The sequence below is a fragment of the Mustela putorius genome, unplaced genomic scaffold (assembly GCF_011764305.1).
Source record: "Mustela putorius furo isolate JIRA1106 unplaced genomic scaffold, ASM1176430v1.1 tig00000460_pilon_pilon_pilon, whole genome shotgun sequence".
NCBI classification, from domain to species: domain Eukaryota; kingdom Metazoa; phylum Chordata; class Mammalia; order Carnivora; family Mustelidae; genus Mustela; species Mustela putorius.
Window position 1 is genome coordinate 17,599,468 of NW_025421389.1, and position 25,285 is coordinate 17,624,752.

The following is a 25,285-nucleotide window of genomic DNA, read 5'->3' on the forward strand; positions in this document are numbered from 1 at the left end:
TACCCGTCCTCTTGCTTTTCTGACTAGGCACACTATCCATCTTCTCTGACTGGGGTTTCCCTTCTGGCTTTACCTTTGTTTCTCCTGTTAAGTATGATCACCAAGCTGTCAGGCCATAATCTCTTCTTTTGCTTCCAGAAACTTTCCCATGACACTTCCCATTCAAGTGATAGTTTACTCCACTCCTTTTGGGTAGATTCAGGAAAATGGATAAATTATTGCTTAATCTAATAAACTGTGGATATTCTTTTGTGTTGTGTGTGTTTATGTGTGCATGCACGTGAGTGTGTATGTGTGTTTAAACACAGCTGCAGAATAGAGATTTAGACTGGCAGACTCGGAGCGCAGTAGTGGACTAAGACCTTAGCAAAGATGGGGAGACCTGAATCCTGTACCTAGCTTTGCTAGTAGCCATTGCTGTGTGACAAAGGACAAGTCACAGCCTCTCTGAAATCTTAGCTACAAATTGCCAAGTTGAATCATTACACACTGGGGTCTTTTACAGATTGGGTCTGTACAAGATAGACCAACTTAGCATGGATTTGGGATAACATATCTGTGGGAATTCATTGTAGCAGTCTGTTAGATTGGCTTGGTTATCTATCAACTGCAGTGGTTTGGGGATACCAAATGAAGATTGGTTCATTTGAAGGGATTGTACATGTTCATAACTTGTAAGTAAAGGGAGAGAGACAGAACACCCAAAGGAAATACATCATTAGCTATTATTTAAGCTATTTTGCTTCCATCTGTCTGATACTGTTGACATGACTTCCTGAGAAAATACTCTTTCTAGAACGTTTGACTGGCATGGGTTATATTTTTGTTTAAGATATTCTACTCTTCTCACATAAACCAATTAACTGTCATATTTTATCTTTCCAGGAGTATCCAAATATAAGGTTGGCTGACAGCCAGTTTGTTAAGTCCTAGAGGATAATAGCTCATTGTCTATAAAGAGCCTTGTTTTAATGTCTCTCGTCAATTCTGGCAGTCCTTGTGATGCAGAAGATATTTATAAGGCTGGGAAGAAAGGTCATATGTTGGGTGTGAGCTGCGCTGAGCAGCACAAGTGATTTTATTTTTCCATTCAACAGCTCTTTGTTGCTGTAGATGACCAAAACTTGACTCCCTTTTCACTCTTCGCTGAAAATTTTACCATTGTCTGAGGGCTTTGAGAGCTGACTTGCTGAGTAGTTTGCAATAGCCCACTGCGATCTTAGCTATGCCCTAAAAATATAAATAAACAACAGGAAAATGAATTTAGTCCAATCTGAGCCTTTGAATTCATAGGTAACAAACTTGGTATTAGGAGGCAACAATATCTTGATCTATTAATGTTTCTGTTCAGTAAAACACTGATGTCTGTATTTAAGAGGAAAAGCTGCTTCCAACAACTTCAATGAGAGGGCAGTTTTCTTCATCTTAAAAAGTTCATTCAAACCAGCATATTAATGCTTTATGAACAAATGAAGGGAGGCCATCAGGGATTACGTTTCTTTTGAATTATACAAAGATATACAAAGCTTGAAGAGAAAGGACTTGATTCAAGGTAAATGTTTGTTGAACTGATTTATCAATCCCTTCTAAATGCTCTTGGATAAAAAATTTCTAATCTGAACTACTTTTTTTTTTTTAATGTTGCTAAGCGTTCTAGAAGATGGCTTTGAATCTTGAATGAGCAGAGGTTTAACTATAATTTCTAGCCCTTGATAATTCCATTTGATGCTGGGGATGGTACAACATTTGTGCAAGAAAGAATAGCAGTCAGTTAAGCATCGTGACACCTTAAGAAAAATGAGAACCATGTGACCAGTCTTCTGGGTTTTGAATCCACTTTGGTCGCACAACTCAGTATTTGCCGAGTGCCTTCTATGAGCTGGCACAAGGCTCCATGTTGCAGGTACGATAATAGAGGAGAGATGCATTTCCTGCTTTGGAAGAGTTTCCAGTCCACTGGAATGGTCTGCCCCGAACTGAGTATCATAAGACAGTTTCTTACCAAAGACAAGTAGGGCAGTTTAGGAATTCATAGAGCCTAATCAGGAAGGGCAGGGAAGACTCCTGGGGAAGGGGAGTCTCGTCTGAGCTCTGAGTGGTGAGTATGTGGTTCCAGGTGAAGGGTGACAATCAAAGATTATTCTTAGCAGCAGGAGCAGAATGGATGAAGGTCTTCAGATGACGGAGAACAAACATGACTAGAGCAGAGAGTGCAGAGAGGGGAGAAGTCTTACCTCAGCAGCTCTTCATCACCATGGAAAGAAGAAGACCCCTCAGGACCAGTGGTGTGTGTGGCTCTGTGCTGGCTGCCCACCAGTTTCCCACCAATGGTTCCCTACTTGTAAAAAGTACTTTCATTTAAGAAATTTTCACACACATTATGGCATTTAATTTTCACAATGAACTCATGGAGTAGGTCACGTTATCCTGATTTTATGGATGAGGGTCAGGGATACAGGGACTTTTACCAAGATTACTTAGTGACTAATGAGCTAGAACTGAGTCTCAGAGTAGTCTTCCCCCAACTCCCGACCCTTCTCCTCGCCTCTAGCCTCACCTTCCTGATCGTGGTCACCATGTTGTTGAGCCTCTCCCATGGGTCAGATATCAGCAGGCACTCCCCAAGTATGGTGTCATTTAGTCCTTGCAACAATCAGAATCTTCTAGAAGGGTGGGGACCTGTGTTCTTTTTACTCCATCCTGTCTCCTTTCTCATAAAGAACAGGGCTCATCCTCATCTGCCTTCTGTCACGGTTGGAGAAGATTGCTCTGTGGGGAGAAGACAAATTTTTTAATAAAAATTCCTTTTTATATGGAGACTACAGAGATATTCTATCTTCTAGATACTGTGAGTTGTATAACTGATCAGGTTTTCCTCTTTGATTGGTGGCCAGCCAGCTTAGAGCTAACTTTGAACCCCATGTCCCCCTACAAATGTATAGGTCTTTAAGGTATGTCTTTCTGTATTAGCCCCATTCTTGTCTCCATTTTATGGTTATTAGCCTTCTTTTTTTCTCCTTTTTCTCTCCCACATCTAGTTTGTCTTATCATTTCTGGACCAAAGCATGATATCAATAATTAAAATGCAATTGAGTTACCTGAGCATAGCATAGAATTTACACTCTGTGCTTTGCTGATGTCTAGCAGCTGAGGAGGGAATTTGCACCAGTCCATGTACTTTCTCTTGGTCTCCCCTAGGACCCCAGCTCTCATTTGCAAGTTGCCAGTCCAGAATTTAGGGTGTTCAGGGAGCAGAGAATAGAGTCTTGGCTTATAGTCCTCCCCACATCTTTACAAATAACCTTCATTTAATCGGCCTTGTGTTTCTTTTGTCTTGCGTTCATTGTTCATTTACTCTTTGGGTTTGTCTTATCTTGTCTTCATAAATTGCAACAGATTTTTTTTTTTTTTAAACAGAGAAGCTTAAGGAAGAATTCAAAGCTGTGACATGCTGTGTGCTTTCATCCCAGAAAATACGATATCATGTATTGTAATTTAGAATGAAGTGATGGGATTCTCTCCATAAGTGGAACGTCAAAAATATACTCTATCTTGTGGAAAATAGGGAATTTCTTACAGATCTTGGAGATGGTTATTTAAATCTGTCAAATAATAGCAGACTTGGGGCAAAGGGCAGTTTGGTATAAAGAACCTGGGGCCTTGAGTCACATCCAACCATGCCACTAATTTTGTGACTTTAGGCCAATGGCTTCATGGGTGCTGTTTTCTTATTCTTGCAGATTAAAAGAGAACATGAGTTCTTTGTAGTCTTGTGAAGATTAATATGGTAACATGTAATTGCTTGGTAGAAAGCCTGATGCTCAGCTCAGTAAGTGTTAGGTGTAATCATTAGCCTGACTTCTGCTTATCTTTGTATTTAAGCTTAGTTGTTACACCTTTTAGAAAGATTTTAATAGGAATAATAATTGTTGCAGTAATCACCAGGGGTTGTTTTATAAGTACACACACACACACACACAGAGTAGTCTATATATCTTCATATGTATATACATGTATATGGTGTATGTTCTCTATACATATGACCTCTATACATAAATAATACATATGTATGTATATATATGTGTGTTCCATACAACACACACATGTATATATATGTGTATTATATATGTATAGAGGTCTAGTGTTTTTGTTGTTTCTGACTGTAGTTTTGCCATTTATAAGAGTTCACTTTCCATCTGCTTTTCTGGTCCCTCTCCCCTGCTATATTTTCTTCTAAGTAAAGTACATCTCACCATTGGATTTATTGCATACTTAACTTATTTATTTGCTGTTTGTCCCTGCCCTGCTGGAATGTACATCATAAGAGGGCGTGGTGTGTATGTGTGTGTGTGCACCTGTGTGTGTTTTGTTCATACAGTAATTTCCAGCATCTAGAACATGGCCTGGCATGCAGTAGTCACTCAAATTTATATTGAGTCAATGCGTGATCTTCAGACATCACAAAATTTCATTAATATGAATTTTGATGATACTTGAAAGAGAAAGGATATTTGGTTGGCCAGGGGTGGAAGCTCTTCCTTTGGAAGGGGGTGCTTGAAAGGCCAAGGGAAGACATAGGTTTCACGACTCTTGCAAGTGGTTGGTAGGTCAGAATTCTGTAATAAATTAGTCCAGTCTTCGGTCAACAGCAAATGGAGCACCCATTGTGAGCTGGAGAGGGACCAATTAGGAAACCTCCCCATGCCTTCAGAACACTAGCCTTTTTTTTTTTTTTTTTCTATTTAGACAAAGGTATTTTGACACAGGGCCAAACTATATGAATATTTTATTTGGAATTCACAGATATCAGGTATTTTCTTTGTGTAGTGTCTGGTCTACTGACCCATCCGGGGTCATGGAAATTGACCATTTTTTATCCAAATACCAAATTAGTTAGAAACAATCTAGGTCTTGATTGACAGAAGATTCCTAAGATAAATTCATTTCAACAAATATTCACAGGACACATATTGTATGTAAGGATTCTGCAAGGCACAGCAGGAGACAAGATAACGCTCCTGACTGCCCTTTAAGAGCCAATAGTCAAGTAGAGGGAATGAAACAAATACCAGCACCCGGGGCTGAAAACAGTCAGGAAACTTGTTTTCTTGGCTTTGCGCATTGTGGATATGTCTAATTCTTCTGATTACATCAAAGAAAAGCTTTCTGAAAATGCCTAACTTCATAAAAATCCTTACTTGAGGGTCATTTCCTACCCGTCACACTTGCAGATGAATATTTGTACATTCTTCAGGCTTCTGGGTTTCTGTAGGAAAGGGAAGTACTATTCAAAAATACTGCTTCTGGGGCAGAGCATGCTAGGCGCTGTCTTATCTCTTATCTCATCGAGTCCCTAATTTCACCGTGAGTCAGGTGTAATTATGCCCACTTCATAGGTAAAGAAGCTAAAGCACAGAGAGTTTAAGGAATTAGCCCAAAGCTGCAGAGTTAACAAATTCAGTTAGAAGTTGGCAACTAGATTTCAAAGACATTTTTGTGGTTCAAATTCCACCCCCCCCCATCTTATTTACACTATAATTCATTGGATGTAGAGGCTCTCCTCTGTGAGAAGTAAGTCATGTTGTGGCATCAATTTTCCTGGTTCAAGTGAGAATTTCACTACATACTATCATATACATGGGAAACCTGCTTTAACCTATAGTAAATCTTGCTCTGGTATATGAGATTTTTGAGCATGAAGTTTCACTTGAATTATTCATATAGGTGCTGACTTACGAAGAGGTTTCTCAAATGTCAACTCTAAGTTGGTTATGACATAGCAAAGAGATAAGTGCTAACCAGCAAGGAAAATCGTTCCGCTAGATTCCAAATGGCGGAGATTACCACAGAAATGAAGAGAAGAAAGAACATTATCGTCACCAAACAGCGTTTAGCTTGCTGATCACTTTGTGCTCAGAGAAGCACTGAAGAGAAATACATCCTTTTGGTCAATCTGTGCATCACATTACAGCCCGAGAGATGTGTATGTACTCCAACAAAATCTTGTTAGCTCAAATTAATTGGTGGGAAGGTCAATCTGAAGGAATATGAAATTTGAACCAAAGAAGGGATCTAAAAGAAATACATTTTTGATACTCACAGGCAGTTTGTACTAGAGATCTAGAAGCTGGAGGGCTCAAGCAGGCTTCTGGTCCCCGAGTCACGCAAGACTAGGGTGTCTTTTTCCAGAGAAATGGAGACCCAGGGACATCAAATGGTTTTCTCCAAGGGTGTGCGGCTGGTACATGGCCCAAGTCATGCCAGAATCTTGTCTTCCTAGAACAAAGCTGTCTGCTCCCCTCTGTGCTGTATTGAGAATGAACGAAGTACCACCATTTAGAAGTTTTGTGTCACTTTTCATGAATGGATAAAAAAAATGTATGATGGGACACTCATTTGTATGTGATTGGTGCTGCAAAAGTGCTTTAAACCAACTTGGGTTTTAGTTTTTTCTTGTTAGTACTATGTGACTTTTTAAAAATTTAAGTGTAATTTACTTGACAGAGATTATAACATATTTAAAGTATACACCCTGATGATTTGATAAACGTATACGTTGTGAAAAGATTCCCACAGTGGAGTTAATTAACAAATCTATTACCTTATATACTTACCTTATTTGTGTGTGTGTATGTTGAGAACACTTAAGTTGTAACCTCTTAGCAAATTTCAGTTATACAATACAGTATTATTAACGAGTTATCATGTTATACATTGGATCCTCAGACATTATTCCTTCTTATAGTTGAAGTTTGTACCCTTTTACCAAACTTTCCCTATTTTCCTCACCCTTTCTGGTCCGTGACAACCCCCATTCTACTCTGTTTCTATGACTTTTTGTTTTTTGTTTTGTTTTGTTTTTGTTTGTTTGTAGATACCTCAAAAAAGCAATACCACCTAGTATTTGTCTTTTTCTGTCTGGTTTATTTCACTTTGCATAATGCCCTCCAAGGTCATTACTGTTGTTGCAAATGGCAGGATTTCGTTCTTTTTAAAGGCTGAATAATATTCTATTATATGTATACATCACATTTTCTTTACACATTCATCCATCGTTGGACAGTTGGATTGTTTCCATATCTTGGCTGTTGCTAATAATGTTGCCATGAATATAGGAGCACTGATATCTCTTGAACATAGTGATTTCATTTCGTTTGGATATATATCCAGAAGTGAGATTGGTGAATTATATGGTAGTTTTATTCTTAATTGTTTAAAGAAATTTCTTAAAGAAACTTCATACTGTTTTTTTCCCATAATGGCCGTACCAGTTTACATTCCCACCAACAGCACACAAGGATTCCTTTTTTTCCACATGCTCATAGCATTTGTAATCTCTTGTCTACTTGATGATAGTCATTCCAACAGGTGTAAGATGATCTTCCCATTGTGTTTTTGGATTTGCGTTTCCCTCCAGACTAGTGATGTTGAGCACCTTTTCATGTACCTTTTGGCTGTTTGTCTTCTTTGGAAGAACAACTGTTCGGTTCCTTTGCCCATTTTTAAATTGGTTTATTTGTTTTTTTTTACTATTGAGCTGTAGCTTTCCTTGTGTATTTTGCTTATTAACCCCTTTTGGGTATGTGGTTTGCCAGTGACCTAAAGAATGCCATTCTTTAGGTCTCATTTGTTCTGTTGTTGATGGCTTCTTTTGCTGTGCAGAAACCTCTAATTGACTTTTTTAAAGAGAATTGGCAATATGAAAGTATGTTTATCTGTCTGGTTTGAATTATCCTCAATTTGAATTAGTGTGACCCAAATTAATGGGATTTTACTTTGATTCTTTTTAAAAGAGATTAGTATCACCATGAAGGAGATGTTCTGTTTGATATTATCCTAAAGTCAAGGAAGGTTTCAAATAATGCCTTGACAATCAATTTTGCATGTCTCTTACAAAATTGTTCCTTTCCCTTTTATTACTTCTCTATAGCATGACCTTCTAAAGAATATTCACTTAGCATTTTCTTACAGAATGGAGAGTTCATTTGCAGCAAACATCATTTTATGTATTTATTTTTAAAGCTTTTCTGTTGGGTCTTGTTCTGTTTGAACTATTTTGTATGAAGTCAAGAAAAAAAGAATTAATAGCTCTTAGTGTAACTTGGTATTAAGTCCTATTCAGGTGGGTTGAATGATCTCAATTGTGTGAACCCTTCAAGGTTGCGTTTATCTAAGGAAAGATGCACAGTGAATGCAAGATGACAGCCAAGAAAGTGACTTTGTCGGTCTTAACTCACTCCGTAAAGGACTATTAAAATTAGACTAACATCCAGCTCATGGGTGTTGCTTAGACACCATGTTAGTGAGATGTTATGTGCTGACCTAGGTCATTACATTTCTTTTGTTTTTGTTTTTCCCCAGTTTTATTGAGAAATAATTGACATACCTCACTGGGCAAGTTTAAGGTATATGGCGTGATGATTTGATTTACATATATTTCAAAATGATTACCATAGTGTGTTCAGCTAAATTCCATCTTCTCATAGAGATAAAATAGAAACAACAGTAAGTAAGAAAAAAAGAAAAAAAAACCTCTCTTTGTGATGAGAACTCTTAGGACTTTCTTATCAACTTTCCTCTATATCATGTAGCAGTGTTACCTATAGCTGTCATGCTGTATATGACACCCCCAGTATGTATTTATCTTATCACTAAAAGTTTGTACTTTTTGACCACCTTTCCTCCAACTTCCCCTCTCCCCACCCCCCCCCACCTCTGGTAAACACAAGTCTGATTTCTTTTTCTATGAATTTGGCTTTTTGGTTTTTTTTTTTTTTAATTCCATATATAAGTGAGATCATATCGTATTTGTCTTTGCCTGACTTATTTCACTTAATAGCAAGGTCCATCCGTGTGGCTGCAGATGGTGAGATTTCCTTGTGTTTATTTTACAGCTGAGTAATATTCCACTGTACACATACAACACGACTTCTTAATCCATTCATCCATCAATGGACATGTAGGTGGTTTCCATATTGTGGGTGAATAATGCCACTAAGAACATGGGGTGCAGATAGCTTTTTGGTTGAGGGTTCTGTTTCTTTAGGATCTATTCCTGAAAGTGGAACAGCTAGATTATATAGGATTTCTGTTTTTAATTTTTTGAGGGACGACACCACTTTGTGTTCCCACCAACAATGCATGATGCTTTTCTCTTCTCCGGGTTCACACCACCATTCATTATCTCTTGTCTTTTTGATGATGGCAATTTGATGTGTGAGATGACATCTCATGGTTTGAGTTTGCATTTCCCTGAAAACTAGTGATCTTGAATATCTTTTCATGTCTTCGTTGGCCTGTTGTATGTCCTCTTTGGAGAAATGTTTATTTGGGTCCTTTGCACCCTTTTTAGTTAATTGTTTGTCTGCTATTCAGGTGTATGAGTTCTTTGTATGTTTTGGATATTAACCCTTTATCAGATATATGGTTTGCTCATATTATTTACCACTTTGTAGGTTGTCTTTTTGCTTTGTGGATGGTTTCTTTGGCTGTGCAGGAGCTTTTTAGTTTGCTGTAGTGCCATTTGTTTTTTTATTTTGTTGCTTGTGCCTCAGGTGTCCTTAGATCGTTTCCTAAAGCCCTTTCCAACCCTGGAGTTGTTTCTATGATCCATTACTCCTCAGTTTCAAGGACTCTAGTGTTTTAGCTGACAAAGTTTTTTGCACTTCGAACAGTCTGTTGTCAGGGATGTCATCTTGGGGCTGGGCCGATGGGAAATCTGTGCCAATGAAATTATGCAACAAGGCAATCTTTTTGGTTATAGGCAGTGCCTAAAATTTTCATGTCTAGTTACCTGGGTTGGAAGCTTAACTGTAGCTCAACCAAACCTGATTCGACTCTTTTTGGACTCTGCTAGGGAGGATGGCAATACACAGTCTGGGTCCCTGGGGTTTTGTGAAAGCATGTTTCCCCCTGACATAAAGTACAAGATGATGGAAAGCAGCTCCTTGGAAAGGATCATTTTCTCAGTCTGTTTTCCTTGGCTTGGGTATAGAACATGGAGGTCTTTCTCTGAGCCCTTGGAAGATGTGGCCCATGCACGTACTGCTCAGCTCCTAGGCCTGCGTTTATGGAAAAAAAGTTCCTAAAGAAACAGATTGAAATTGAGCAAGATCAAGTATTCACTTGTGGGTTTCCGCAAAAGTTGCTTTTTTTATTTTCCCCTTCACTAGCTTGTGGAAATGTCTCAGGGCTGCCTCATCTGAGAGATTTGTGCATTAAGCCAAAAAAAATTATAATTCATATCCCTTCCTGTTCTCCCAGGGCTTCAACACACAGGCAATCTCATTTGCATTCTCTAGCATTTATCTCCCTGCTTCCTGCTCATCTCAGGACTGTCTTGGGGAGTTATAACATCTCTCCTCTCCAGCCCTGCAGCCCGTGTCTGTTGTAAGTCACATATTTGACTGTGGTCAGAGTGGAAGTGAACTGCACTGGATGACATGTTAGGTATCTTTCTGTACATCCACCAGCCTCCTTCCCCACATTTCAAATTAATTGAACTGAGAGCCAGAAGAAATGGAAGGGGGCTGAAGTGTTCATTGGCAGAGCCTTCCTTAATCCCCAATCCTGAGAACCATCCTCTCTTCTTTTTGTTCCAGAGTTATTTCTAGCTTGATGATTTTTCATAAACATTGCCCTAAGAGTGGGGATAGAGTCCCCCAGTGTAAAAGATATTTTTCTAGAAGAAGTTAATTTCCTTTAGAATCAATGCTAATTTTTTCACACCCAGGAAGGTACCAGAACATTCTCAAACTTCCTAACTTCTTCTTCTCCTCCTCCTCCTCCTTCTTCTTCTTCAGAGGGAGAGAGGGAGCTTGCTTGCACATGTGAGTTGGGGGCGGGCAGAGCGAGAGATTCTTACGCAGGCTCTACACCCAGCTTGGAGGCCGGTGGAGGGCTCGATCCCACCACCCTGAGACCATAACCTGAGCTGAAAGTGAGTGTCAGACACTTAACGACGGACTGAGCCATGTAGGCGCCCCTTCAAACTTCCTAGCTTCTAAGTGGAGATCTGTGACTGAACATTTTTGAAGCGTTCAGAGATCTGTGGAAGAATAATATACGTCCTGGGGTAGTCTAGATAATTAAATACTCTGATAAGAACTCTTTCCCTTTGCCTTTTTGTCTCCACATTAGCAAAGAGCCAAACAGCAAGCTGTCCTCTGGCATTGTCCCACTGAGTCCCTTGCTAAGTCTGATGATGAAAATCAGTCCATTTGCCATTCACTTGAGACTTCAATACTTGAGACTTCAATAGGAAAGAGGGTACTTCAGACTGTGCCCTAACTTCTTTCTGCTTCCAGCTTCCTGCTTTACCCTGGAAGAAGTATGGTGTGGTATAGTAGTGCATTAATTAATCAGTTAATCCACTTACTCATTCAAAACACTGTCTAGGTGCTCATAGTATGTGAGGTGCCAGGCCAAGTCTCACTATTTAAGAGCTAAGAGTTTGGCTCCTGAATAGAGTTTAGGATAAACATAGACATAAGAAGTTAGACAGAAGTATTGTATATACTCTAATTAAAAATATGTAGGAATGATGGGGAGAAATGGGTGATCTCTGGATTGATGAAAGGTACACTATGCCTGGTCGCACCAAGGGATTAAGATAGAAATGGAAAGTCTCGTGTTCTCTTAGAAGCACTTTGTACTTTCCCAGAAATTCCCTTAGTGTTTCTTACTAACTTTTAGGAAAAGCCTTCATCCCACCTTGCTGACTTCCCAGTGCTGGGGGTATAGGAGCACCTGTTGCTGGTAGTGTCCTGGTGTAGAAATCTGGCCTAGACAGAGTCTGACTTCCATAATAAAGTTTACATTGCAGATCTCAATATGAATGAAGCAATCCATGACGTGGGTCCTTTTCCTTAGCTTTGTTACCAATTCATTGGATGACCTCCTAGGCTTTTCTTTATAATAGTTGTAAAAATGGCTGCTCTGTCTTATTTCTTTGGGGCTGAGGGGAAGGATCAAGCCAGAAAACCAAGGAAACATTTGGAAATATCTTAATGACTTGAAAAACTTTACACATGTAAGGTGAGGCCTTTTTGAAAAACATGACATAGCGAAGGCAGGCAGGCAGGACGGAGGAGAGGGTTGGACGGAAGGAGGAAACAAACAAAGGATAGAATCAGAGACTGAGAGGGGAGGCAACAGGAGAGAAGAATAAAATGAAACCCGTAGTTAGATGCCTGAATCCAGGCTGCCACCTGGATTGGCACCATGATGCCAAGATATGGAGAAAGAGAGAGTCTGCTCAAGAAGGATCTCATTAGCCTCTGGGGCAGCTGGGTGGCTCAGGCAGTTAAGTGACTCTTCATGTCACCCCGGGTCCTGATCTCATTCAGGGTCCTGAGATCAAGCCCCATGCTGGGCTCTGCGCTCAGCGGGGAGTCTGGTTGAAGATTCTCTCTCCCTATGCCCACCTTTCTCTTTCTCTCTTCCAAATAAATAAATAAATCTTAAAAAAAAAAAAAAAAAGAACGGTTCTCATTAGCCTCAAAGACTGTGACCTACAAGGTTTGTTTTGACTCGCTATTCTGGGACTGAAACTGGTCTTTGCTGCTTCTACTCAATTTATAGCTGTCGAGGTAAACTTTTCTGAATAAATAAATGACATGAAACCACCCCTCACTAGCTGCTTCACGGCCTCAGACACGAAATACTATATGGCTCATGGAAAACAACGAGCCGAAACAGAAAATACCAAATGTTGCACTAAAAGCTTGGTCAGTTGTTGTTATCACAGATGAAACAGCAATTTTTATTACAAACATTCACACCTGTGTAGCAGGACTTAAAAGGAAACATTTTTAAAACATTAGAGAGGCAATCACACTGCTTGCGCCCATGCTGTGCCCCGAGTACGGTTGTAGGTCTCTAGAGGGTGGTGAGAGGATATGGACAGGGACCTGAGAACGTCAAAGGTATGGAGGAAGAGTTCTAGGTTTTGGTGCACTATATTGTTTAGAAGGGGCTACATGGTATGCAGAGGAGAAAAAAAAAAAAGCAAATAGCCAATCCCATGGGATAGAGTGGGAAGAAGATCTGGAGGTCTGAGGGACTAGATTCTCGTTCTGACTCCTGGCTGAACGGGAGCCTTGCTGAGCCATGTCAACTTTCTCAGAGACAGGCCCTCTACAAGATGAAGAGTTTGGAGTAAAGGGTCTCTGCAGTTCCAGACTCTTTACAAAATAAATAAAGTTCCTTTAGTTCCAAGACAGTATTGGGTTATAATAACAATACAATTATTGCTAGAGCTAATGTAATTTATTGTATACTAAAATCTTTGTGCATTGTTTCAGTCAGTCCTCATGCAATCTTATAAAATAGGTATTTTCCTACCCATTTAAAAAAAAACATTTATTTATTTATTTGAGAAAGAGAGAGGGAGAGTATGAGTTGGGGGAGGGACAGAGGGTGAAGAGGAGAGAACCCTTAACCAGATTCCCTGCTGAGCACAGAGACTGACATGGGGCTCGATCCCAGAACCCTGAGATCATGACCTGAGCCGAAACCAAAAGTCGGTCGCTCAGCCGACTGAGCCACCTAGGTTCCCTGAGATTAAGTTTTTGAACAATCAAAATTGTGAGACCATAGAATGAGATTTTGTGTGACACCATGCTTTTTTTTTTTAATCTGAGGGTCTTTTTAAAGGACCCTCAGATTTAAAAAAAGCTCAGATTGTGTTATCTATCTTAGTTTAGGTTCATCTTGTCCCCAGGGAGTGTCCTGGCCATCAGAAATGACAGATACACCTGGCATGCCTGTCACCAGTCCCCTGTGCCACACCCGCGGCAGCCAGCACAACCGATCACCCTGTGCTCTTTCTCTCGGAAGCCTGCTCTGGTCCCAGATAATCAAGACAGGATTTCAGGAAATTCAGGAAACTTCAAGCAATTGAAGGTAGGATACAAGTTAGAAGGTGTTTGTCCTCCATGGTTAGTGGATTTTGCCATGTCCCTTGAGGAATAGTGATTCTTCCTTCTAAATATCACTCCGTCACTGTTGCTTCTACTGCCCTGCCTCTCCTCTGTTTTTTTGCCCAGAAAATTGATAAGTTTTCCCTAACAGACTCTGTGTCTCCAGCCGCGATCGTCTCTCATCCTTTCTTCATGGCCTTGTCCTTGACCCTTCTCTGCCCCCGCCCTGGTCGTGCCATCACCCCACTGGAATGCTCTAATGGCTACACTTCCTCTTCGGAAGCAAGCCCCAATACTCTGTGGACACTACAGCCACTTCTCATTTTCCTCCTGCTTGCTCTCATCTGCCCAAATTCACCCTAAATCTGTATAATCTCACTTACATGGAGAATCTTAAAAAAGCTGAACTCCTAGAAACAGAGCAGTGTGGTGGTTGCAGGAGCCAGTGGGGGGGGGGGCGTGGGAAATGGGGAGATGCTGGTCAACGGGTGCAGACTTCTGGTATAAGATGATTATCTTTTGGGGATCTGACTTTCAGACAGTGTGGTGACTGTAACAGTACCGTATTATATACTTGAAAGGTGCTGAGAGCAGATTTTAAATATTTTCACCAGACATAAGAAAAAGGTAACTATGTGAGCTAGTGTATGTGTTAACTAACCTTATTGTGATGATCATTTCACAGTGTATACATATATCAAATCATCGCAGTGTATACCTTAAACTTACACAGTGTTTCATGTCATTCTATCTCAATAAAGCTGAAAAAAAAAATCCCCCAAAGTCACCCTTATTCTAGCCCTACCCAATTACTTGGATTCCTTAAAACTCCCTATGCTGTTTCTGCTTTAATATCTTTCCATATACCCTGTCTCTCTCCTTCTTTACAAAATATACTCACTCCTTTTTTTCTGCCTAACAAACTTCCTACACATGCTTTAGATCTTAGTTCAGGCATCAATCCTATAAAGCTTTCCCTGACTCGCCTGGGACAGCTGGCTGCTTTTTCTTGAGCTTTCTCTCTTGGCCTTTCAAAGGCAAGGACTTGTCTTCTTCACCCCAGTATCCCAATGCTTTACTACAACATCTGGCATGTGGTACATTATGAAATTTGATTAATAAAAATATACATCAAATGACATGCCCGTATTAGTTTTCCCCAGTCCTTTGGGAAATGAATACAGTAAAAGAGAATGGAAACCAGGTTTTCTGACAAGCACTCCTTTTGATTTTTCTCCCTTTCCATCACCAGCTGAGGATCTTATTACTTGGACCTCTGAAATGGCCTCCTTCGGGGCTTCCTGGGTCCAGAGTTTCTCTCCACCAAACCACCCTGCATCCCATCCACAAGCAGATCATTCTTCTTAAAATTAGATCATTCTCCTTATATTCCACTTATCTGTATAAAACTTTAATCTTCCTTTCTTCTACCTCATAAACTGCGAACTCCTTAGCCCTATATGTACCACTTCCATGACCTTATTCTTCCACGTTAGCCAACACTTCCCAAGCAGGCCTTTCCTGCTGTACCATCGGTGTGGCTTTCTAGAGCCGATGTGCACCTCGATTGCTTACCTGCTCGCCTCTGCCCACACCAACTCTTTTGCTCAGAGTGTCTGTCTTTCATGTCCATTCTCATCTCGCTGTAACTCTTCTGCCATATCCTTTTGCCTGTCCTCATTCTTCTTCATGGTTCCTCTTTCTGTACCCCACTCGGAAGTAATTCTAGCATTTCTAATCTCCTTCTACAACACGTAGGTGCGTTATACTACCTCCCTGGACCTTGTCATATATGCATTATCTTGCAGAAGCCAGAACATTTGGGTCCTAATTCTAGCTTCACTCTTTATAAGTGAAAGTGACTTACTCATCTTTGAAATGGGGGTGGTGATAGATACTTACCGATCTTTTGTTAGAGGATGATAAAGATCAAATATGAAAATGGTATTTGTGTGAAATTATCGTAAACAGTAAGGAGGCTCTTGTTACACACTTTATCCTTTATGTCGGTTTGCTAGGCTTATGAAAGGCAAACCTGTCTCTTGTACCTAACACTTTCCCTTTGTATCCTCAACACTTTAAAGCTTGGTGCCCTGCTTATCACAGGTGCTCAGGAAGTATCCATTGAATGAATGATGAATCATCTCCACAGGAAAGAGAGTGGGCCAGCTCATTGTCCTTGTAGGGTTTGTTTATTGACAAATGAAACTAGGGATCATCTAGAAATACGAGATCATGGAGGTTTGCCCCCATTCTCCTTTCAAGTTTCTCTTCCCTCAACCTCCCTGATACACTCACACCCACACCTGCTTGTTCCTAGTTCTTCCTGGCTGTCACTGAGTTGTAGAGAGTAGAAAGCAGGATAGTGAATGTCTGCTATTCATTTTCCTTGAGTGCTTGTGTGTGGTAAAGCCACTGGGCCCTTTGCCCAAGTCAAAGACCTGGGATGTGTTACCGGACTGAACATATTTTCTTGGTTATGGCAAAAGTGACGAAGGCCAGTGAACTATTCCAGGATGTTATGGAGGGAGAATAAGAGAGCTGAAGTTAGAAATTGGGAAGTTAGCTTTGCAGCTCTTATTTTTAGTGTTGTACTAAAATCACCACCTAAAATGTGCCCTCTAATGAACAACACTGCCAAAATTAAAGAGTAGTTCTGGACATTATTATAAAAGTGAACAGATCCTCAAATGAAGGACAGTGATGCCGCTGGGATGCCTGAATAAGATCTCATTAAGTTTTACCTTTGTGGAATAGCAGAGGCAGGTGTCCAAGGGTTTTTCAGTTCTGTGCCAAGACATGTCAGGACCTAAGTCAAAAAGACAAATCACTAATACTAAGCCTGTCTTTTTCTATAGGAATTTTTGCATTAATTTTACTTCTTACCGTGCTGCATTAATACATTATTTATCTTGATTATTGAGATTTTTTATCTACCTTAAATCTGTGCCTGAGGCAAGTGCCTCACAGATTGTGACCCTAGTCCCAGCCCTAATTCACTTGATTTTAATCTGTGTATCTGTGTGTGCACTGGTAGCAAGTGCCTTATAGAAAACAAACAAACAAACAAAACCCCAACCAAGCCAAAAAAAAAAAAAAAACTTGTCTCAATGATAGAAAAAGTGCCTGCTTCCTTGATGGAGAAGATAATGAACTTAAACAACATATCCTGGAAAGTCACAGAATAATTGTTATCCTCATACTATCAATATTTAGGGAATAATTGTTTTTAGAATTCTGTTAGTGTTTTCTAGAATGCTGTGGTCAACATCTCCCACCAGAATGGCATATTTGTTACAATCGGTGAACCTCCATTGCCACATCGTCATCACCCAGAGCCCATCGTTCATATCAGGGTTCACTCTGGATGGTACATTCTGAGGGTTTGAACAAATATATAATGACGCGCTTCCACTACTTGGGTATCAGACAGAGAATCACTGCTCTGAAAATCTGCTCTGCTCTGCTCTGCCTGTTCTTTCCTCCATCCTTAACCTATGCACCTGATCTTTTCCCTCTCTCCACAGTATTGCCTTTTCTCGCATATTATGTTGTTGGCCCCGTATAGTGTGTATCCTTTTCAGGTTAGCCTCTTCCTCTTACTTTAGGTATTTATGTTTCTTCCATGTCTTTTCATGGCTTGATACCATCTTTCTTTTTAGCACTGAGTAATGTTCTATTGTCTGCATGTTATGATGTTCATTTTCATTTGATGAAAACAAGGTTCAGTGAGATAAAGCATACAAAAGTCAAAGTGAGCAGAGAGCCAAGGTTTGAACTCCAAATCTCTTGATGCCAACTGGAATGCTATTGCCATGGATCCAGTGACTTAAGCTGAGAAAGTAATGGGTGGTTCAAACAGGGCTCAATACCAAAGCCAAGTGCACTTGATGGGGCTGTGATAAGGGAGTGGTTGATCTCTAGAACGTCAGTTTTAGATAAGACACAAGTGGGACCAGCTGCTGTTTTCCTTTGGGGATTCCTGGAAGGTTTTGTGGAGCGAGGAGTCATTGGGAGGCATTTTAAGGGCTTCCTAATGGATGAAAGGTAGACGGGGGTTGGGAATTTCCCAGGCAAAGGATGTAATTTGAGAAACGTGGGAGGACATGAGAACAAGTTAACTTCTTGAAGAACTCCCCATACAAAATACGTATAGTTACGGTATCAGCTGCCAAATAATACAAATAAAGGATGACAAAAATACAACTCTTTCCACAAAATCAAGCCTATGTTTCTCTTATTTTGATTTTTCTTCCCCACTTAAGGATGCATGTGACATGAGTATTGATGACCATTTGCATTTATTAAGTGCTTAACTATGCATGAAGCCTGGTGCCAACGACTTTATCTGCAATGATTTATTTAACTCTTACTGTGTATCTGTAAATAGGTTCCATTATTCTGCCCATTCTACAGACGACACGTTCCATGTCTGAAGAAAAGTAACTTTCCCAAGACCTGGGGTGAAATTTGAATTCCGTCAGTCTGATTTCAGGGCCCTGCAGTCCGTACAATCTGGCCTCAAAGCGTATCCAACCGATGTTAATGTTCTTCACCATATTCGATCAACCCCTTTAGACTTCTGAAAAGAGCCATGCAGGAGAACTCAGCACCACTCAACACACACTAAACCCATTATTCAATAAGGGTACCATTATTCCTCAGGGTACCTCAAGTTGCCCAGATGTAGATTTGCTATTTGTGATAAGAAAAGGAGAAACATGTTTTATGTCTTTGATGGTTCTATATTTACATGGAGTGAGAGCAGACCAACATTGTTGTCACTTCTTAAGAGTAGGGAGGTAAGTAGAGTTGGCAAAATGGTCAAGGCTCTTCATATATCACCTGAACATCGCTGATGGACAGAAGAGAAGCCATCCTGTATTTGCCCACTGTGGCAAAGATTTTATTCCTTCGATAACGAGGCATCATTTGTTCATTTCAGAGGTGAGAAAACCAAAGTTCAGGAAAATGGTTTGCTCGATTACCGGCAACCCAGTGAAGTGGTAGAGTTTAGGGTTTCCCCTCACATCTGTTTGGTGCGAAAGAGTTTTCTCTTTCTAGTACATCCTAATGCTTCTTATTAAGCTCAGCTTCCTGGATAAATGTTATTTCTGCCTTTTATGTGTTGGCCCTGTTGAATTTGGTACCTGTTGGATGCCTAGTAACGACAGACATGGTAATTAAAAATGCCCGTGAGGAGAGAGGTCAGGAGCATGTTGTGAGTTTAATGTTGGCTCTGAAGTACCCAGGTGCTCTCTAAAGGGAACACTCAGATCCATCAGTATCATTCTCTAAACTTCATATTCATATTCACGAACTTTCCTCCACACAAAGTGGGCTAAAAATAGTTCAGTGTTGACCCAGGAGTCCCAACCTATGTACAAATGAGCTGTGTGGCTTTCTGCAGCTTTCAACATTGGTTTTCTACCATCACAAAATGCAAAGGGGTTGGGCACGTTGTGTTCCTTGGTTTTATTATGTATCTCAGATTTGGCAGTGTGTTTCAGCTATGTCTTCTTCATTCAGCTCTGTAATCTGGATCTTCACCTGGTAGAATCTGGCTTCCCACTAGAGTCATAGAACATCCATTATACTTAGACAATCTTCATTGCTTTCCATGATTACAGTGACTTATGTGTGTATAGCTCTCAACAGTTGGTAAAACTCCTTTATATACCAAGTCTCAATTTGTCCCTCAATAACCTAGATAAAGAGGGGCAATTTCAAACAGGGGTTTGAGTGTCTTAAATTCTTCCTCGATAAAGTGTGTATATATTAATATCTATCTCCTCCATTGGCTGTGAGGAAAAAAGAAAATCACGCCCGTAACATGCTTAGCCGGGAGCCTCCATATCATCAGTGTTGAATGAATGTTGGATGTTTTTTGGTGGTTTGTTCCAGATTTCACACCTTCCTGATAATGGAGCTGGACTAGAACCTGGGGGTTCTAACTCAAAGAAGAGTGCTTTTGTTAATACACTGTACTGTTCTTGAAGGTGTATAAGAAAACTAGAAGGAATGTTTCTTCTGGGGGAAGAGTAGACCATTGACTTTAATACTGGGTCTATACATGCCCAGTATATTCACCCACTGGGCTCTGAGAGTCACCTACTCTGGGTTAGGCACTGTGCTACTCATTGAAGATCCTAAAACACAAGGGTAGCACAACCTTTGTTCTTAGAGAGTGCACATCTAGTGGGTGTGGTGAGTATATAAAAAACAATGTGTCAGGCATTTCATAGACATTTTTCAGATGAATAATGAAAGAAAGTACAAGGTGCTTGGCACACATAAGGAAGGAGGCCCCTAAGTCCCAGGGGAGTTTGACCGTTATGCATGAGCCGAGTCCTGACTGATGAGCTGGTGTTAGCTAGACAGAAGGCCAAAGGAAGAGAGGACATTATGAATAGAGGGAACAGTGTCTACACAGGAAAGAACTGTGAGAGAGCATGGCGCACGCAGAGGATGCAAGTACTTCCATATGTTTGCACCTCAGTGAGAGTCTGAGGGGTTGACAGAAATTGAGTCTGAGGAAGTGGGTAGGAGTCAGATTGTAAAGGGATTGTATGCCACGCTAAGGGGATGGACATTCATCTCAAAGTAACCAAGGAATAGTGCATGTTTTAAATAACAACAAAATGGCAGGCTCTTTTTAAAATTTTTTTAAAAGAGAACATTCTGGTGTTTTTGTGGAGAAGGATTGGAGAATACGATCATCAGAAGCAGAGTTTGGATCCTCTAAGCAAGAAGAACTGCAGATATGGTTTGAGAGTGCAGCAGGGCCCTGGAAAATTGACCCAAGTGGGTGATGCATTTGGACATACTTGGGAGGATTGGTTCTTGGGCATGAGAGTAATTTCGAGGAGGAAGCTGGGGTAACTCCCAGGTTTCTGGATTGGACCACAGGGTGGATAGTTGGCCACTGTTAGCACCAGGAGAAGTCTAGTAAAACTTCCGCAGTATCTGGTTGCTGTTCCAGAGAGAGACCCAGATGGCAAAGGGAACATGAATATGTGATAACATTGAAGTAGGAAGATCTGAAGCTTCTGTTCTGGAAAAGATGCCCCAGGGAAGATGGGTAGCAAGGAGTCATTTCTTTTGCCTGTGTTTACAGAGACCAGGGGCATTACCACATGAATGATAATTGTTGGATGAAGCTCCTCAAAGAACCACAGTTCCAGGCATTTCACAGGGTCCCCACACTTCTCTGACTGGCAACTCCTGAGTAATTAGAAAGCGATTAGGTAGCGAGTAGGTGATTTAGGCTTTCTCCTCCCCACTGCTCACCTTCTGCCGTGTCACTGTGCATTCGAGGCTGAATCAAGCAAAGGTGAGGAGGGAAAAAACGAAAGAGTCCGCTTGGCTGCGTGGGAACGACCCACAGTTTATTAGGTTTGGAGATGAACCCATTAAACAGTTGGCTGTTGGTAGAAAAATGGCGGTTTTGATTATAGTCATTTGCAACTTTGCGTGAGGCAAGCTTTTTAAAATTTAGTAGAAAAAAAAATTTTTTTGACTCCTCTCCCCAAGGTTCTTTCTCTAGAAAGCTGCTCCAGAGTGAGTACTGCTCTGATATTTTCCTCAGAACTTGTCTTTTGAGTTCAGAATTTTATCAGCAATTCTTATGCTAAGAGGGGTCAGGAGATGAGGCCCTTCTCACGTTACCCTTGAAGCTACTCATGAATAATGGCCTATATCACCTCCATTGTCTGTCTCAAAACATAAGCAACCAGACATAAAGGCAGAGGAGAAATTAAAGAACACCGAATGAGCCGGAAGAGCAGGCTGAGGCCAAGATAGCGTGAAAAGGTAGAAAATGCAAGGTAGAACAGATGGTTATGTAGGGGTAAACGTTTGAGTAGATTAACTACTCCACAGCTAGAAAATGAGCCAGAGTCCCTGGTTTAAAGGCAAGAAGAACAACAGAAAAGTGTTCTGAAATCTTCAGAGTGAGATTAAGGGCATCCCCACCAAAGAGGAATGTGGCTAAAATAAATCAGGGGTCATTATTCCAGGCTGAATGCATAATGGACCAAGAAGCTCACTGGGCTTTTCATGGCCCCTTCGAATCATTTCCTGTGATTTATGCTGCCAGTTTCTGCTGTGTGGGGGCAATCTATCTCTCTAAATACTTTCTTCCTTCATCTGTGAATTGATTTCGTTGAACTCTGACTGGAGTTTGGGTTTGTTGGGTGGGGGGTGAAGGGTGCATGAGCACGGGAGTTGGTACTCAGCAGGACTAGAACAGTCTAAGGGAGTCAAATAATTCCACACTGGTAGACTCCCAGCAGCTGTCCTGGGAAAATGCACTTCTGCTTCTTTGTGGCGAGGCTGTGTGTATTTTTTTTTCCCCCTTGCTACAGGTAGACACTCCACACAAAAACAATGACTTCCTCCAATGTGAAAGCCTAGCTCCTGCCTAACCAGAAAACTCATCCAAGACTCTCAAGAGAGAGGGGCATCATGTAAAATGAAAACTTGGCTGGGCTTCAATTCTGTCCTGGCTGAGTTATTTTGAAGTAAGAGAAGGAAACAAAGAATACACCGACAGAGGAGGTCACGGAGTGTGACAAGGGGTCTGTGAGAGGGCATACTGTGCTGCCTAACGAGAGAGAACCGAGGCCTTTGTGCTGGGGCACGAGTCCAGGGAGTGATGGATGCTTTCTGTATGGAGACTCAGACCTTTCTGTCCTGCAGCCTGGCTGCCACGGGACCCTGTGACATGACTGGCTCGGAGAAGCCTGGCCTTTTGTTTCAGTGGCTTCTTGAAGCAGTGACATCAGAGTTGATGGCCATGGGCACCTTTTGAGAGGCAAGTTTTATGTTCTGATGTTTTTTATTAATGCTCGTTAGAGCTAACTAGAAAGGAGTGCTTAAAGCCTACCTGGGAGTAAAAGTTAAAACTTTTAAATGAGAATAATAATAACACAACTACAATAAAATCACTTTTATCTCCCCCCCACCCCCTGCAAGACTTTTCCAAAGGTTTCCTGATACAGTACCTTTATTAGGACGGGAAGAGAGTAAAACGGCATTGCACAGCAGTCCAAGTGGTCCTTGTTCTATTTTTAAACAAATTGTGTAAGGTGGCAATTCTTTCTCCCCCCCCACCCCCCGCCCGCCACATAAGCCCAGCAGTAAGGAAATTAAACCAATGGCTGTACTCTGGTGGGTTGGGAGTATGCACTTTGGTTTGGTGGGTGTCCCAGTGCCAGCGCTGGTGGAGGTGGTGAAAGTGGGGGTTCTGTTCTAGAGCCTAGAAGGCTCTGATGTGTTCAGAGTGTCCTTTGAGTGAGATGGTTCAGGGCCTGTTCTAAGGGCCGCCTAACGTTCATACCATGGACTGTTGGATTGAGATGGTGACAAGTCAGAATCCATAGAATCAGAATTAGAAATGGAAAGACTTTGGAAGGTCTTTCTTGTCCATCACATCTTGCTAGGTGAAGAAGCTCTTTAATTACCCTAAATAGGTGAAAATCTCCACCTATAGGACCTTGTGCCCTCCATTTAAATAACCAATATGCAGTATTAAACACTCTCAGAAATGACTATCCAGCCCTAGCAAGGGATGGCTCGGTTTTGTTATATGCAAAGCTTGTTCTTTCTCTCTCTTTCTTTCTTCCTTTAACATACTGAAATCTTCCCGATATAAGGATTAATTAAACCATTCATTTCTCTAACAGACACTGATATGTTAAGTGCCTTCAGTGGGCACAATACTAAACCAGGCACTGTGGAAAGCACAAAAGAAGGGAAGGGATAGTCCTTGTCCTTGAGAAGTATATTATATTGAGTGGGCACGAAAAGAAGTCATGAAGAGACTGGAGAGCAAGGCAGCACAGTACCATGGAAGTATGATACAGTTGGGGCAATGACACACGCTCAGGGGAGTGGGGAATCTCATGGAACGAGGCCAGTCATAAATTGGCTTTGGGGAAGATGAAAGGAATTTGGAAGGAACATCTTAACTTCTATGGAGACTACCTAGGGATTTAAGCTTCCATTCCTTTCTTCCTCCAAGCCTGCTCTGAGCCAAGCTATGGGGACTGTCCCATCTACCTATGACCCAGGTCTCCAACCTTCTTGAACCACCATGGCTTCTGTAATTCACATTGACAGTGCTTTGTGCTGCTGGTTCTCCAAACCAGACCCTGTGTCTCTGGGATACAGATCAGGGGCTCTAGGGGGGAACTGTCTCTATGGCAAAGCCTCTACGTCTGCCCACCTTGCTTTTCCTTCCTCGAGGTCGGTGGTACTAGGCTGCTGTCTGCTTTTCCCTTTATCTCTTTCATCCGAGGGCTGGTAGGCTCAAGTCATCGGAGTTCTTGCATTCTTGAACCTGTGCTCACTAGTGACAGCATAACTTCCGGTGGGCAGTATAAGTAACTTCTTCAACCTTGTGGATTGCTTCCTTTGAGCCAGTGTTTATGAAAATTTTATTCTCAAAGCTGCTGTTGCTTCTTCTATATCGTGTTTCACATCAGCTTAGGTGCCACTTGCTCAGGGAGATGTTCCCCTGCAGATCCCCATGTTGGCTCTTCCTCTTCTCACTTGAACCTCGCTCTTGATTTGCAATTACGTATTTAGCTGGGCGGTTACCAGAGTCGTGTTTGGTGCTCCCGCTAGAATGTAAGCTCCATAAGTCAGGAACCGAGTTTGCTTTGCTCATTTTATATACTTAGCCCCTAGCCTAGGCATGGAAATAAATGCTTGATAGTTGGATAGTTGAATGAATTTTAAAGTAAAAGTGTGGGCAGAGATGCATAGTCAGGACATTGTAGGATCTCCTTGGGATTATTATTAGAGGCAAGTCCTGGCTTCTGGCTGGGAGACCACCCATAGGATCTCCCCAAAAGCAGTTGAGAGAGAATGCCTGCTGTGACAGTCTAGCATAAAGACATCTCTATGCCCTCTGGATGAACTCAGTAGACTCCTGGAACTGTCATTCCAGCTGTTTTAGAGGTGCTGCCTCGTCTGTGATTACATGCTGGATGCCTCTAGCATTGCCACAGGAATCCGTTTTATTGCAATGTGGATTTTCCATTAGGGATGGGAGAATCGACTCAAAAAATCAGATTTGGTTATAGTGTATTTCCAGCAGGGAAGACATTTCCACTTATTTCACGTTTTCAGTCTCTGGCTGACTTTTGACCTGGGGAATCCAGCTGTACATTCTGGATCCTAAAACAACAGCAATAACAGTTAATTTTTATAGAGACAAGCACTGTTCCAAGTGCCTGTGTGAATGTATCACTTCATTTAACCTTTGTAGCAGCCTGTGGAGTCGGGATTGCTGTATGTGTATACCCATTTGGTGGATGAGGCACAGAGGGATGGATCAGAACAAACAAGTGGGAGAG